Source organism: Phoca vitulina, unplaced genomic scaffold, assembly GCF_004348235.1.
Source record: "Phoca vitulina isolate PV1807 unplaced genomic scaffold, GSC_HSeal_1.0 scaffold36, whole genome shotgun sequence".
In the NCBI taxonomy this organism is placed as follows: domain Eukaryota; kingdom Metazoa; phylum Chordata; class Mammalia; order Carnivora; family Phocidae; genus Phoca; species Phoca vitulina.
In genome coordinates this window covers 11,404,029-11,420,937 of record NW_022589739.1, presented here as the reverse complement: position 1 = coordinate 11,420,937, position 16,909 = coordinate 11,404,029, and the positions used below count along the sequence as shown (strand labels likewise).

General features: G+C 39.0%; 1 pseudogene; it reads right to left on the bottom strand.

The window, feature by feature from the left end:
* Nucleotides 1-359: 359 nt before the first annotated feature.
* On the bottom strand, nt 360-1,297 carry LOC116646581 (annotated as a pseudogene).
* Nucleotides 1,298-16,909: the final 15,612 nt, after the last annotated feature.

The window sequence follows — 16,909 nt, the reverse complement described above, 5'->3', positions numbered from 1 at the left end:
TTGATTCATGATTTTAATAGTATTGCAAAACTCCTCTCTCTCTCCGTGTCAAATAAATAAATAAATAAATAAAAATCTTTAAAAAATAGTATTGCAAAACTATTCCATACTTACCTGTCAATGCCCATGTCAGTCCTAGGCTCACAGACCTCAGTGCCCAGCTCATATGTTGTAGTGATTATAAGAATGGTTAAGGAAGATAAGAATAAATATCCATAATACTTTGCATAATAAATATCCATAATAAGAAAAAATATCCATAGTTGTTTTTATCTTGTTGTTAACTATCAGTGGCTATCTGAAATATATTATTTTATTCTCTGATCTTGGCTGACCTTGCCTTACTTTTTCCCATACCTTCATTTTAGATGTAATATTCCCCAAACCTTCTCATGAATTTGCCGTGTCTTCACACAGTATACAATGGGGTTCATCAGAGGTGGTACTAGCAAGAAAATGTCAGCAATGAGGATCATGACCACTGGGGATTTGTGCTTGCCAAAACAGTGCATGGAGGCCAAAGACAATGATGGGCACATAGAAGATGAGCACAGCACAGATGTGGGAGACACAGGTGTTGAGGGCCTTGAGCCGCTCCTTATGGGATCCAATGCCCATCACAGTCTTCAGGATGAATATGTAGGACACAGCAATGAACACACTGTCTGACATCATACAGAGGGCAATGAAGAAACCATAGAAAAAGTTGACCATGTTGTCGGAGCAGGCCAGCTTCATGACATCCTGGTGCAGACAATAAGAGTGAGAAAGAAGGCTTTTCCTACAATATGTCAATTTTTTGAGAGTGAAAGGAAATGGGAGCACTAAAAGCATGCTTTTAATGAGAAACACCAGGCCCATTTTGGCAACTCTGGCATTGGTAGAGGATAGAGCTATATCTCAGAGGGTTGTGTATGGCCAAAAAACGGTCAAAAGACATGACCAGGAGCACTGAAGACTCCATATCTGTGAATCCATGGATAAAGAATTCTTGAGCAGAACAGGCATTTGGAGAAATTCCTGTAGCATTGAAAACAAAGATCCTCAGCATAGTAGGGAGGGATGAGAGGGAAAGGCCCAGGTCAGAGACAGCCAGCATGGAGAGGAAATAGTACATGGGGGCATGGAGTGAGGGCTCTGTCCTGATCACAAAGAGGATGGTGCAATTGCCAAGGATGGCCACCAGGTACATAAGGCAGATGGGGACAGAGATCCAAACATGAACATGCTCCAGTCCTGGGATTCCAATCAGGAAGAAGGTGGTGATCTCAATTTTAGAGGAATTGAGAGTGTGCATGATGCATCAGTTGGAAAGTATTTATTCCCAGATCTGAAATGACACTTTCAACATAAGTCTATTATGCTCATTTCCCTCCTTTCAGCACTTTTGTCTGAGACATAAAGAAAATGCAATTTTGAGGGGCACCTGGGTGGCTCAGTCATTAAGCATCTGCCTTTGGCTCAGGTCATGATCCCAGGGTCCTGGGATCGAGCCCCGCATCGGGCTCCCTGCTCCACGGGAAGCCTGCTTCTCCCTCTCCCACTCCCCCTGCTTGTGTTCCCTCTCTAGCTGTGTCTCTTTCAGTCAAATAAATAATTAAAATCTTAAAAAAAAAAAAAAAGAAAAAAAGGAAATGCAATTTTGAAAGACTCAGATCAAGAAATAAAAGAAGGAAGTATTTCTTCTGAACAAGCTATTGATAATAGAGTCAGATAATGTTAATCGGTAAGGAGAACCAAGAATATAGGAACTATCTTAACCAATCACATTTCTCCATAAAGTCCTCAGAAAAAAACACCTACATAAAGAGCAGTGACCTGCAAATAAATTCCCCCTTTTCTATTAGGATTTGCCCCTCCCCAACCCCAATCCAATGAAAAATTTTATACAGTTAGGCTGAACCATAGATAACACTTTTTGCTTGGTTTAGAGTGAGCCCAGAATTAAAAAAAAAAAAAAGCTGGAAACTGCCATCAGTAGATTTTTAAGAGAGCAGATACTAAGTGGTTTCTCCAATTTCTATAGTCTTTCCCTCCAAACATTTTTCAGGCCAGGACTTGAGCTTCTAAAGCTGACCTTACTCACAAGCTCTCCATAGGAAGAGGTACAAAGAAAGGACAGAAAATAGGTCGTGTGTGCTTGACTGTTAACCCTCTCTTATAGTATAGTGGAAAATCCCATTTTCTTGTATGGAAGCAGATAGAATGGTCTTTAAAATGAGTAATCCATATCAGTGCTCTCCATCCATGAGCATGGGAGGAGAGAGACTTTCTTAGACTTGCTTTATAGGCCAACATATACTCTCATAAACACAAAGTGACTCGGACTATAGGCCAGCCATGGTGGGTGGCAAGGTGAGAGACATAGTATGTTGGTGATGAGGGAGACTGGTATTCTCTGTCCTTTTTTTTTTCTGACACCATAAGGTAAATAGATGTTCTACAACTGTAGTTTGTTTGTTTTTATAGACAACTGATCTCACTATGTACCTTTGAGAGTTTTCTCTTTTTTTAAAGATTTTATTTACTTATTTGACAGAGAGATAGCGAGAGAGCACAAGTAGGCAGAGAGGCAAGCAGAGGGAGAGGGAGAAGCAGGCTCTCTGCTGAACAGCAAGCCCGATGTTGGGCTCTATCCCAGGACCCTGGGATTATGACCTGCGCCAAAGGCAGACGCTTGACTGAGCCACCCAGGCACCCTGAGAGTTGTCTCTTTCTTTATGGAATTAAGTTAATCAGGGACAACAGGTTCCACGATACACCGAGCATATTGGTTTCTACCCCTTTGCCTAGAGAAGGGAGGTTTAATTGAGAAGCTTGGGCTTTGTCAGAGCACTCTTGCCTATTAGGAATCAGAAACACAAGCTTTTCAATTAGTTCATCTTCTTCTCTCCTTCTGGGAGGTCAGGGGATGGGACTGAGAATTCCAACCCTTTTATCACCTGGTTGATTCCCCAGACAACCAGCCCCCAGTCTTGGGTGAGGTCCAAAAGTTACCACATTAACATGAGAAAAGACAACTTTCTCTCTCTCTCATCACACAGCAAATTCCAAGGGAAATCAATGCCAAAAACAGGCATGAAGACCAAATATATTTATTATAAATCACAATATTGCAGTGACTAGTTTCTTTCACTCACAAAGCATTTATGCCCCTAAATATTTGTCTGTTAAATATCCTCAAACATTGCAGCAGCTTTGCTATCTCCCTAATATACTTGCCTTTTCCTCAGCTCTAACAGCTTTCTCAGAAGTCACATCCTCAGAAAGGCCTTCCCTGAATACCCTAGCTGCCTCGGTCCTGTTCTATTCCCTTGCTCAAATCCAGTTACAGTATTAACTTCAGTTTGTTTATCTCTGGCATACAGTAAATCCTCAAATATTTGTTACATAAATGAAAAAAATCTTTTAAGGACAATATCAGTGGATTTATTAAAGTAACAAATTCTTTTTTGTATTTTGAAAATACATTTTATTAGAAGATCTTGGGATTAGCATTAGTTTAAAAGTATATTCTTTATAAAATATTAAAATAATTGAACTTAAGGGCAATAAATAAAATACTTAAAAAATACACTTGTCAAGATAGCTTATTAACCTTTGTGTATGTCATTAGGTAATTAATAAATGCATAAATAAATCACTTCATAGAAAGACAGATATAATACTTCATTTTATCCCCATATTCTAAAGTCTAGAGAAGAAAGGAAGAACAGTAGAGTGGATTGAAAGAGAAAATAGGGAAACAGGAGGGATTTATTGAATTATGCTGGATGTTTTATACTTACTACTTCATTTAATCCTCATATGGTATTATTATTCCTGATTGACAAATTTGAAAATGGGAGCATAGAGAGACTAATTTCTTGAAAAAACGTATATTGTTATGAACAGACATAAGGTGTTGTAACCTTAACATGAATTTGCTCCTTGGTGAGTAACAGGTGGAGACTACACCAGGGCGAGTTGTCACACAAGGAAACTTTATTTGCAGCAAATAAGATCAAGGGGAGTAACTTCCAAAGCAGTGACTACCCAGCAGAGGTGAGTGGGTTCCTTTTATTTAGGGTTTAGGATGAATATTCAGAAAGGGGAGTTTTGTCATCGCACGTAAAGGAGGGCATAAAATGATGCAGGAGTACTTAGAAAACATGCCCATGCATGCATCTTGTCTTAAGTCAGCGAAGCTTGTGCTTTTTTTCAGGCAGAGACTTGGACATTATAAAGAAGCAGAGGTAACTGTCAGAGGAAGGGAAGGGACTTAAGGACAAGCTTTGAGAGCAGGTATAAACTGACTGGGCTCCTTATCTTGGGTAAAGAAGGCAGGGTCTTGCTCTGTTTTGAAATAGCACTAAGAGCTTTATCACTGGTTGATTGTCCCTGATTTGGTCAGGCTATTTCCTGGCCTCATAGAGACTGTTGGTTTTTGCATTATTTCCTTTGTTCCCTTAAAGTCCTTAACTACTGAGGTTTTTGCATTTCTTTGTAATTCTGACAACTCTTTAGGAAGTTCTTAGCAAGAAGTGTGCTTGGCCAAGTAGGGTGTAGATCCCACGAAAATAGCTGGGGGCCTAAAATGACTTCTCTAGTGTCATGAATGCAGCATCTTGTCTTTCTTTTTCTGGGGACCCATGACTCTTTCTCCTTACAGTTTGAACCAATGTCATTTGAATTTCAAGCTTTTTCAATTATACCATGCTTCCTATCTCATGTTAATTAATAAATTTAAAAACTGAAGACATCACAAGGAAATTGCATTCTGATGGAAGACATAAAAAATCAGTGTTGGTAATAAGTAATATAAATGGCAAGAAAGGTTGAAGCCTTGAACTTTATCGCATCCCAGTTCCAGTGCCCTATAGAGTTACCTCCACAGCTATTTTAATCAACATAAGTCATTTCAATTTCATTTCTGACAAAATTGCTTCAGATGAGAAATAAAAGGCTAATAGAGATTGTTGAGAGCAAAATCCAGCAAATAGAACCAACTGTGAAACAGTAAAGGCAAAAGTATGTAATCAGTACCTGTTTAGCCAGATCAAGGGGTGAGGAAGATAAGAGATGGTTCTTAAGCTGAGGGGGGAAAAGAGGTGTAGATATTTTAAAAATAGGGAAAAAAGAAAGCACTGGGAACTTTTACTATGTGTTAAACATTGTGTTAGACAATTTTTACATGTAGATATTTCTGCTTTCAAAATTTTTGTTCAACTTTTATGTGACCTTGGAAATAAATATCTGTGAAGCCTCACAGCCCTGCTGATGAACAGGAGATAGCAAAGTAGCAGAATTTCTTTGAAGATATGGTTACTGGCAAAGCCCTGATCAGTCTGAAACAAAATAAATCTACCAGCAATAGTGTTAGGAGTTAGTTGGACAGTTAGGTAGTCAGGGCCAGGGTCCCCAACAAGGAAATATGGAGTCAGGACAGCTAAAATAAAACAACACTAATATCCTGTTCTATAGCTTAGACAGGGCCGCACTACCATTCTGCTTTGCAGCCTTTGCAGAAATGACTTCAGCAAAATGTCCTAAAATAAGTCAATTAACCCCAAAGCATTTGTCAGTATCATGGGCAAGGGGCAGTTAAGACATAAGCCCCCAGATTGCAGCAAAAAAAAAAAGACCATCGGCACATAGACATTAACCTAATAGGTAGATAGATAATGTGACCAAAGCTCTGATTGGCATGACTCAGCACACCCTGATTGCTTAAGGTAGTTCTGCAAAAGAGCTCATAAAAACCCCCACACTTAGAAACTCCAAGGGCAACCCTCTCAGGTCCCCTCCTTCTTTGGGAGTTTTGTACTATTGCTCCATAAACTTTGCTTTGCTGCCCACCACTCTTCATCTGGTCTACCTCTTCATTCTTCGAAGCAGCGTCACCAAGAACCGCAGGCACTAAAGGTGGAGAAATCCTGCAACAATAGTTATCAAAAAGGGCCCAATGCATTTGTTTCTCAAGTACCGTGCCTCATGCAGAGACATTACTGAAATATTTCTTCAGTAAATTGACTGTCTTGAGAGAAAGTCTTAAATGTTATTACTGATAAGAATTAAAATCCAGGAATACTTCCTCTTAGATGAATGGTACCTTAAACTCTTTATGTACATCATTTTATTTAATTCTCAGAGCAACCCCATGAGGGAGGTATTATTATTATTTCTGTTTTATGAATTAGGAAAGAAAGAAACAGCTAGTAAAGGATGAAACTGGAATTCAAACCCAAGTGTGTCTTATTCTCCTGCCAGATGCCAAGCACTACCTTCTACTGCTCCTTATATTACTTCCTCTCCAATCTCCTGTGACTCATTTAATTTAACTAGGTTGTCCTCTGGTCCCTGTTCCAAAGTTCTTCCAATAACTTGAGACTATAATGTCATCTCAGCTGCTCTTTCTTCCAACACTAAAGCCCTTCCTGTAATTCCAGTCTGGAGACTAGACCCTATTACCCATGGCCTGACTCAACTGGGATATCTGCCTTCCCATTCTTTGCTTAGGCAGATAATTTTTTTTTTTTTTTAATTTAAATTCAAGTTAGTTAACATATAGTGTAGTATTGGTTTCAGGAGTAGAATTTAGTGATTCATCACTTACATGTAACACCTAGTGCTCATCACAAGTGCCCTCCTTAAAACCCATCATCCAGTTACCCCATTCCCCACCCATTCCCCCCTCCAGCAACCCTGTTTGTTCTCTATAGTTAAGAGTCTCTCTCTCTTTTTTTGTCTTTAAAAAAAGTTTTTATTTGAAAGCAAAACAGTAAAATCCACAAGAAATTGTTAACAGCAGGACGTGTTTACGTTTTATCCTGAATCAGACACGTTTGAACAATTCACAGCTACAGGAAATCTAGAACAAAATCAAATTATTTTATCACATCAGGTTGAAAAATTGGAGAGGACTCTGCTTCTTATTGAAAAGAATTTTTCAAAAATGTTTCTGTACAAAGAGAGGGCACCACACGAGCTGTCCACAGATGCCAGGCGTGGCCAACCCCTGCGCCGCGAGGTCTGCCCCTCCTCCCCCCGCTTGGCCGGGCCCCCTCGCTGGCGGGGTGGGGCGCGGAGGAGGCTCGGTGGGGCTCGCTCTCCACACCCCAGAGCGGAGCGGGCCGTCCACGTGAGCGCTGCTGTTGGGTTCCTCTAAGTGAGAAACACAAGCAGAGACGCTAAGGGCGCAGGCTCTCCGAGGGCGTCACTTTGTGACCTGAAGATGCCTCAGATCAGCTTCCTTAGAACTATAGTTAAGAGTCTCTTATGATTTACCTCCCTCTCTGTTTTTATCTAGCCAGATAAATTTTATGCTTTCATCAGACTGGTTTTCCTATTTCCCAGTCCCTCTCTCACTCTGTCTAGCATTTTGTCTAACTGCCTGAACAACTGGATGCTTTCTCAGATGAACCACGGATGGGTGAAGTGAACAGTGCCAGTGGATGACTAAAAGAAGATTCAGTACATTTTAAATTTTCATAGCTTCTTCTCCAAATTTAAGTTAAATTCCCCTCTTGTCAGGCAAACACTGCTCTGAGAAAAGCTCCCTCCATTCCCTTCCCCCTTTGCAATCTTATTAATTAACTAATTAATTAATTAAATTATTTTTCACCTCTTAGCCCTCCTTATATCAGCTTCCACGCAGTGCTCCTCATTCACAGTCCCCTTATGCACAGTACCCAGTTCTTTGGGTACTCAAGTTTCAGGCACATTTCAGGATACAAAGCCATATTATAAGGCACAATTATGTTGGGCCCCATTGCACTTACCATTTGACCACATAGTGAAACAGAAATGACTTTAGGCCACAGGCTTCTCAGCCTCAGTGTACCACATCTGTTGACTAAGACCTTTATCTATAGATTACAGACTTTTTGAGCTGTCTTCTGAGTTTTGCACTCATGGGACAACAATTCCTCCAGCTCTGCTACCCTCTGTAAACAAATGAATTCCCTGAGAAATTTCCTAGGAATTCCTGGAAGAGGGCTTGGTTCAGGACCATAGTTCTAACTCGTTGGTTCCCACAAGGCCATGAAACGGTCAGACTGGGATGTCCCACAGATTCTGGAGACCTGCACATATCAAGGAGAGCCTGCCCCAGAGATTAGGGAAAGCAGTTGAGGCTCCAAGAAATCATTTACTTCCAAATTAATTGATATATTATTTTTGGTTCACCATTTCTTTGTTTCTTCTTTTTTTTCATGGGTGAAAAGTGTTTTTTCCTGTCTTTATTATTGCAATATAACTTACATATAGAAAGACACAGATTTCTGATTTTTACCTACACATGCAACCAAGTAACAATCAAGGATGTGCTAAAATCTCCAAATCTGATTATGAATTTTTCTTTTTAGTTGTTACTTTTTCTTTGTGTATTTTGAAGCGTTCTTATTAGATGTATAAACATTCAAGTTGTTATAACTTTATGACTTTATGAATTGACCCTTTTATCATTACAAAATGTCTCCTTTTTTCTTGGTGCTATGTCTTGCTTTAAACTGCATATGCTCTGATAATGTGGCCACATTCACCATATATATTGGTATGCATGGTACATCTTTCCTCTTTTTACTCTTAACCTATCTGTGTCTTTGTATTTCATACCAAACGTTTATAATTGGCATGTTTTTTAATCCAGTGTGACTGGTGCTATTTTGTAATTGGGGTCTTTAGCCCATAATATTTAATGTAATTATTAATACATTTAGTTTTATGTTTATCATGTTTTATTTGTTCCCTCATTGTCTCATCTGTTTTCTCTTCTCTGTTATATAGCTTTACTCACTTCTTAAAAAATCTTTAAATCAAATCAATTCACATATGTTTCAGTATTCTATTTTATTTCCTCAGTTGGGTTTTTGGCTATACTTTTTGGGTTTTGTTTTTTGTAGTCGCTCTTTGGATTATGGTATGCAAATTTTTAATTTAAACTATTAATTATTATATTAATAAATATAATAATTTATTATACTTCCCCACAGATAATGCAAGAAACTTTTTTTTAAAAAAGATTTTATTTACTTATTTAAGAGAGAGAGAGAAAGAAAGAGTGAGCACGAGTGGGGTGGGGGATAAAGAAGGAGAAGCAGACTCCCCACTGAGCAGGGAGCCCAACACAGGGCTCAATCCCAGGACCCTTGGATCATGACCTGAGTTTAAGGCAGACACAACCAACTGAACCACCCAGGCACCCCCCCTCCCTTTTTAAAAGATTTTGTTTATTTAGGAAACCTTTAACAGTATACTTCCATTTATCTCATTTTAAAATTGTATGCAGTTATTGCCAAGTACATATTTCTATCTATGTTACAAATCTCTCAGTACATTGTAATTCTTTTACTTTAAAAAGTAAATTATCGTGTACAGAAATTAAGAAAAGAAAAAAAATATTTTATGTTTACTCGTGTATTCATTCTTTTGAGCATTCTTCATTCTTCCCTGTTTATCTGAGTTTCCACCTAGTTTTATTTTACTTTAGCTTAGAAAACTTCCTTTAGCATTTTTTACATAAATTAATGTATTTAAAATTTTTCCACATTCTAATTAGGGACAAAAAAGTCTTTGAATTATATTATTAAAAATAAGGAGAAAATAGATTTTTTTTAAATTTAAATTCCAGTTAGTTAACATACAGTGTAATATTAGTTTCAGGTATACAATTTAGTGATTCAACACTTACATACAACACTTGGTATTGAGATTCAACACTTACATACAACACCTGTAATGAGCATTACAGCAAGTGCACTCTTTAATCCCCATTACCTATTTCACCCACCCCTGTCACCCACCTCCCCTCTGGTAACCATCAGTTCGTTCTCTATAGTTAAGAGTCTGTTTCTTGGTTTGCTCTCTCTTTTTCTCCCCATGATCATTTGTTTAGTTTCTTAAATTTCACATATGAGTGAAATCATATAGTATTTGTCTTTCTCTGACTGACCTATTTTGCATAGAATTAATAGTCTTTAGCTCCATCCTTGTCATTGCAAATGGCAAGATTTCATTCTTTTTTATGGCTGAGTAATATTCCATTGTATATTGTATATATACAATAATCCATTGTGTGTGTGTATGTATATATCTCTTCTTTATCCATTCATCAGTTGATGGACATTTGGACTGTCCATAATTTGACTATTGTTGATGATGCTACTAAATATCAGGGTGCATATATCCCTTTGAATAATATTTTTGTATTTTTTTGGGTAAATACCTAGTATTGCAATTTCTGGAGTGTAGGGCAGATCTATTTTTAACTTTCTGAGGAACCTCCATATTGGTTTTCAGAGTGGCTACACCAATTTGTATTCCTATCAACAGTATAAGAGGGTTCCCCTTTCTCCACATTCTTGCCAACACCTGTCATTTCCTGTATTGTTAATTTTAGCCATTTTGACTGTTGTGAGGTGATATCTTTTTGTAGTTTTGATTCGTATTTCCCTGATGATGAGTGATGGTGAGCATATTTTCATGTGTCTGTTGGCTGTCTGTATGTCTTCTTTGGAAAAATGTCTGTTCATGTCTTCTGCCCATTTTTAAGGGATTATTTGTTTTTGGGGGGTTGAATTTTACTTCTTTATATATTTTGGATACTAACCCTTTATCAGATATGTCTTTTGTGAATATCTTCTCCCATTCTGTAGGTTGCCCTGTAGTTTTGTTGATTGTTTCCTTTGCTGTGCAGAAGTTTTTTATTTTGATGAAGTTCCAATAGTTTATTTTTGTTTTTATTTCCTTTGCCTCAGGAGACAGATCTAGTAAGAAGTTGCTATGGCCAATGTCAAGGTGGTTACTGCCTGTGTTCTCCTCTAGGATTTTGATGGTTTCCTGTCTCACATTTAGGTCTTTCATCCATTTTGAATTAATTTTTGTGTATGGTGTAAGAAAGTGGTCCAGTTTCATTCTTCTGCATGTAATTGTCCAGTTTTCCCAACACCATCTGTTGAAGAGACTGTCATTTTTCCATTGGATATTCTTTCCTGTTTTGTTGAAGATTAGCTGACCATATAGTTGAGGGTCCATTTCTGAGTTTTCTATTCTGTTCTATTGATCCATGTGTCTATTTTTGTGTCAGGACCATACTGTCTTGATCACTACAGCTTTGTAATGTAGCTTGAGGTCCAGAATTGTGATGTCTCCAGCTTTGCTTTTCTTTTTCAAGGTTGCTTTTGCTATTCAGGGTCTTCTGTGGTTCCATACAGATTTTAGGATTGTTTGTTCTAGTTCTGTGGAAAGTGCTGGTGGTATTTTGGGAGAGATTCCATTAAATGTGTAGATTGCTTTGGGTAATATAGACATTTTAACAAAAGAGATAGATTTCTATACATTATTTATCTGTCTCAGAAATGTCCATGGGTATGTTCTTTAACATATAAAATACATTTACTTACCTTCTCCATTAAAAAGAAATTCCAAAATCCATCTCTCCCAGAAGTTATTGGTTTTTGACGCTATTTAAGGTAGGGTTCATTCAAGAATAGACTCTTAGATGGAGATTAGCATGAAGGATATCTTTTTAGTTCTTTCTCTCTCTTTCTCTGTCTCTCTCTCTCTCCCTCTGTGTGTGTGTGTATGTGTGTGTGTGTAGACTTTCAGTAAAAATGCCTGTAGGGGTGTGGAGGAATCTTGGTTGGTTAGAAGGATAATTTGCGGGGAGGGGTTGGCGGAGCAAGATGGTGTAGAAGTAGGAGACCTGGATTTCGTCTGGTCTCAGGAATTCAGCTGGATAGGGATCAAACCATTCTGAACACCTACAAACTCAACAAGAGAGCTAAGAAAAGAATAGCAACAACTCTCTGAACAGAAAAGCGACCACTCTCTGGAAGGTAGGACGTGTGGAGAAGTGAATCCGAGGCGATATTTGGGAGGATAGATGGCGGGGGAGGGGGCCTCCGTCGGCCGCTTCTGTCAAGTGACAGAGCTATGGAGCACAAAATCGGAACTTTTAGAAGTCAGCTACGCTGAGGGACATCGCTCCAGTGGCTAAGCGGGGGGTAGAATCATCGTGGGACAGTGTGGTCTCAGGACCCTCGGGGTCACAGAAAGACTGGGGGTGCCTGAGTGAGGCAGAGCTCCCAGGTATCGGAGCGGGGAAACCAGCTGCAGAGACGGAGCCGAGGCATGGGCTCTCAGCTTGGGGTTGCCATAAACTGTGATCCACGGCACAGTCAGGCCACTGCTCCTCCAGCAGGGACCCAACAAGTGGCAGATCCGGGGAGACTCCCCTTCCCCCTCCCTGGGGGAGCGGCGCGAGAGTGCACCGCAGGGATCTGCTGGGTTTGGAGACTCCACTCAGGGTCGGGTGCCAGAGATAGAAATGCTCAGTCACAGGCCGGGTGAGCACAGAGTGCGGCCGGAGACCGGGGAGGCGGGAGTGACTAACTGCTTTTCTCTGGGGGCACACTGAGGAGCGGGGCCCTGAGTTCTCGGCTCCTCAGGGCGGAGATTGGGAGACCGCCATTTTCACTCTCCTCCTCCAAAGCCGAACGGAAAGCTTGCAAGGAGCAAAAGCTTCTGAGAGCAAACCCGAGCAGATTACTTAGCCTGGACCAGGCAAGGGCAGGGCAATTCCGCCTCTGGCAAAGACATTTGAGAACCACAGCAACAGGCCCCTCCCCCAGAAGGTCAGCAAGAACAGCCAGCCAAGACCAAGTTTACCGGTCAATGAGAATGGCAGAACTTCAGCGCTAGGGGAACACTGCACATAGAATCCATGGCTTTTTTTTACCATGATTCTTTAGATTTCAAAGTTAATTTTTTTTTTAACTTTTTTTTTTTTGAATTTTTCTTTTTCCCTTTTTCAACCAACATCTTATCAATCCCCTTTTTAAAAAACATTTTTATTTTTCATTTTTAGAGTCATATTCTATCCCTTCATAGTAGTTACCCTTATTTTTGGCATATATATGTAAGTTGTTCTCTCTTTAAAATTTTGAGATAGTTTCTTCTAACAGATCAAAATATACCCTAAATCTCTAGTGTATGGTTTTTTCTACTCTCCTGCCTGATCACATTCTCTCCCTTTTTGTTTTCTTTTTTTTTTAAATCCTCTTCTTTCTTTTTTCAAACAACTTCTTATCAATTCCCTTTATAAAATTTTTTATAATTTTCATCTTTACAGTCATATTCCATCCCTTCATCATATCAACCCTTATTTTTGTACATATGTAAGTTTTTTTTTCTTTAAAATTTTGGGAGACCCTTTCTTCTAACAGACCAAAATACACCCAAAATCTAGTGTGTGGTACTGATCTATGCACCAGCCTGATCATATTTTTTTTTTTTTTTTAAAGATTTTATTTATTTATTTGAGAGAGAGAGAATGAGAGACAGAGAGCATGAGAGGGAGGAGGGTCAGAGGGAGAAGCAGACTCCCTGACGAGCAGGGAGCCCGATGTGGGACTCGATCCCGGGACTCCAGGATCATGACCTGAGCCGAAGGCAGTCGCTTAACCAACTGAGCCACCCAGGCGCCCCCAGCCTGATCATATTTGATCGTATTCTGTTTTTTTCTTGTTTTGTTCTGTTTTTGTTTGTTTTTATCTTTATCTTTGTCTTTTTCTTTTTTTCCTTTTCTTTTTTCTTTGTTTCCCTTTCTTTTCCCACTGCTTCAGGTCTTTTCTGATTTGTTTAGAGTATATTTTCTGGGGACGTTGTTACCCTGTTAGCATTTTGTTCTTTCATTCATCTATTCTCCTCTGGACAAAATGACAAGATAGAAAAAATCACCTCAACAAAAAGAACAAGAGGTAGTACTGACTGCCAGGGACCTACTCAATATGGACATTAGTACAATGTCGGATCTGGAGTTCAGAATCATCACTTTAAAGATACTAGCTTCTCTTGAAAAAAGCATGGAAGTTATTAGAGAAACACTTTCTTGAGAAATAAAAGAACTAAAATCTAAGCAAGTCAAAATCAAAAAGGCTATTAATGAGGTGCAATCAAAATAGGGGCGCTAACTGCTAGGATAAATGAGGCAGAAGAAAGAATCAGTGAGATAAAAGACCAAATGATGGAAAATAAAGAAGCTGAGAAAAAGAGAGATAAACAACTACTGGATCACGAGGGCAGAATTCGAGAAATAAGCGATACCATAAGATGAAACAACATTAGAATAATTGGGATTCCAGAAGAAGAAGTAAGAGAGAGGGGCAGAAGGTATATTGGAGCAAATTATAGCAGAGAACTTCCCTAAATTGGGGAAGGAAACAGGCATCAAAATCCAGGAAGCACAGAGAACTCCTCTCAAAAATCAATAAAAATAGGTCAACACCCCGACATCTAATAGTAAAACTTACGACTCTCAGAGACAAAGAGAAAATCCTGAAAGCAGCTCAGGAGAAGAGATATATAACCTACAGTGGTAGAAACATTAGATTGGCAACAGACCTATCCACAGAGACCTGGCAGGCCAGAAACGACTGGTAGGATATCTTCAGAGCACTAAATGAGAAAAATATGCAGCCAAGAATACTATATCCAGCTAGGCTGTCATTGAAAATAGAAGGAGAGATAAAAAGCTTCCAGGACAAACAAAAACTAAAGGAATTTGCAAACACAAAACCAGCCCTACAAGAAATCTTGAAAGGGGTCCTCTAAGCAAAGAGAGAGCCTAAAAGTAACATAGACCAGAAAGGAACACACACAATATACAGTAACAGTCACTTTCCAGGCAATACAATGGCACTAAATTCCTATCTTTCAATAGTCACCCTGAATGTAAATGAGCTAAGTGCCCCAATCAAAAGACACAGGCTATCAGATTGGATTAAAAAACAAGACCCATCGATATGCTGTCTGCAAGAGACTCATTTTAGACCCAGAGACACCCCCAGATTGAAAGTGAGGGGGTGGAAAACCATTTACCATGCTAATGGACACCCAAAGAAAGCTGGGGTGGCAATCCTTATATCAGACAAATTAGATTTTAAACCAAGACTGTAATAAGAGATGAGGAAGGACACTATAACCTACTTAAAGGGTATATCCAACAAGAAGATCTAACAATTGTAAATATCTATGCCCCTAACATGGGAGCAGCCAATTATATAAACCAATCAATAACAAAAACAAAGAAACACATTGACAACAATACATTAATAGTGGGGGACTTTAACACCCCCCTCACTGAAATGGACAGATCACCTAAGAAAAAGATCAACAAGGAAATAAAGACTTTAAATGACACACTGGACCAAATGGACTTCACAGATATATTCAGAACATTCCATCCCAAAGCAATGGAATACACATTCTTCTCTAGTGCCCAAGGAACATTCTCCAGAATCGATCACATCCTAGGTCATAAATCAGGTCTCAACCAGTACCAAAAGATTGGGATCATTCCCTGCCTATTTTCAGACCACAATGCTTTGAAACTAGAACTCAATCACAAGAGGAAAGTCGGAAAGAACTCAAATACATGGAGGCTAAAGAGCATCCTACTAAAGAATGAATGGGGGAACCAGGAAATTAAAGAAGAATTAAAAAAATTCATGGAAACAAATAAAAATGAAAACACAACTGTTCAAAATCTTTGGGATGCAGCAAAGTTAGTCCTGAGGAAAGCATATAGCAATACAAGCCTTTCTCAAGAAACAAGAAAGATCTCAAGTACACAACCTAACCCTACACCTAAAGGAGCTGGAGAAAGAACAGCAAATAAAGCCTAAAACCAGCAGGAGAAGAGAAATAATAAAGATCAGAGCAGAAATCAATGAAATAGAAACTAAAAGAACAGTAGAACAGATCGATGAAACTAGGAGCTGGTTCTTTGAAAGAATTAACAAGATTGATAAGCCCCTGGCCAGACTTATCAAAAAGAAAAGAGAAATGACCCAAATCAACAAAATCATGAATGAAAGAGGAGAGATCACAACCAACACCAAAGAAATACAAACAATTATAAGAACATATTATGAGCAACTCTATGCCAGCAAATTAGATAACCTGGAAGCAATGGGTGCATTCCTAGAGATGTATCAACTACCAAAACTGAACCAGGAAGAAATAGAAAGCCTGAACAGACCTATAACCACTAAGGAAATTGAAGCAGTCATCAAAAATCTCCCAATAAACAAAAGCCCAGGGCCAGATGGCTTCCCGGGGGAATTCTACCAAACATTTAAAGAAGAATTAATACCTATTCTTCTGAAACTGTTCCAAAAAATAGAAATGGGAGGAAAACTTCCAAACTAGTTTTACGAGGCCACCATTACCTTGATCCCCAAACCAGACAAAGACCCCATCCAAAAGGAGAATTACAGACCAATATCCTTGATGAACGTGGATGCAAAAATTCTCACCAAAATACTAGCCAATAGGATCCAACAGTACATCAAAAGGATTATTCACCATGACCAAGTGGGGTTTATCCCTGGGCTGCAAGATTGGTTCAACATCCGCAAATCAATCAACGTGATACAATACATTAACAAAAGAAAGAACAAGAATCATATGATCCCCTCAATAGATGCAGAAAAAGCATTTGACCAAGTACAGCATCCTTTCTTGATCAAAACTCTTCAGAGTACAGCGATAGAGGGCACATACCTCAATATCATAAAAGCCATCTATGAAAAACCTACAGTGAATATCATTCTCAATGGGGAAAAACTGAGAGCTTTCCCCCTAAGGTCAGGAATGCAGAACACTATCACCACTGCTATTCAACATAGTATTAGAAGTCCTAGCCACAGCAATCAGACAACAAAAAGAAATAAAAGGCATCCAAATCGGCAAAGAAGAAGTCAAACTCTCACTGTTTGCAGATGATATGATACTCTATGTGGAAAACCCAAAAGACTCCACCCCAAAACTGCTAGAACTCATACAGAAATTCAGTAAAGTGACAGGATATAAAATCAATGCACAGAAATCAGTGGCATTCCTATACACCAACAACAAGACAGAAGAA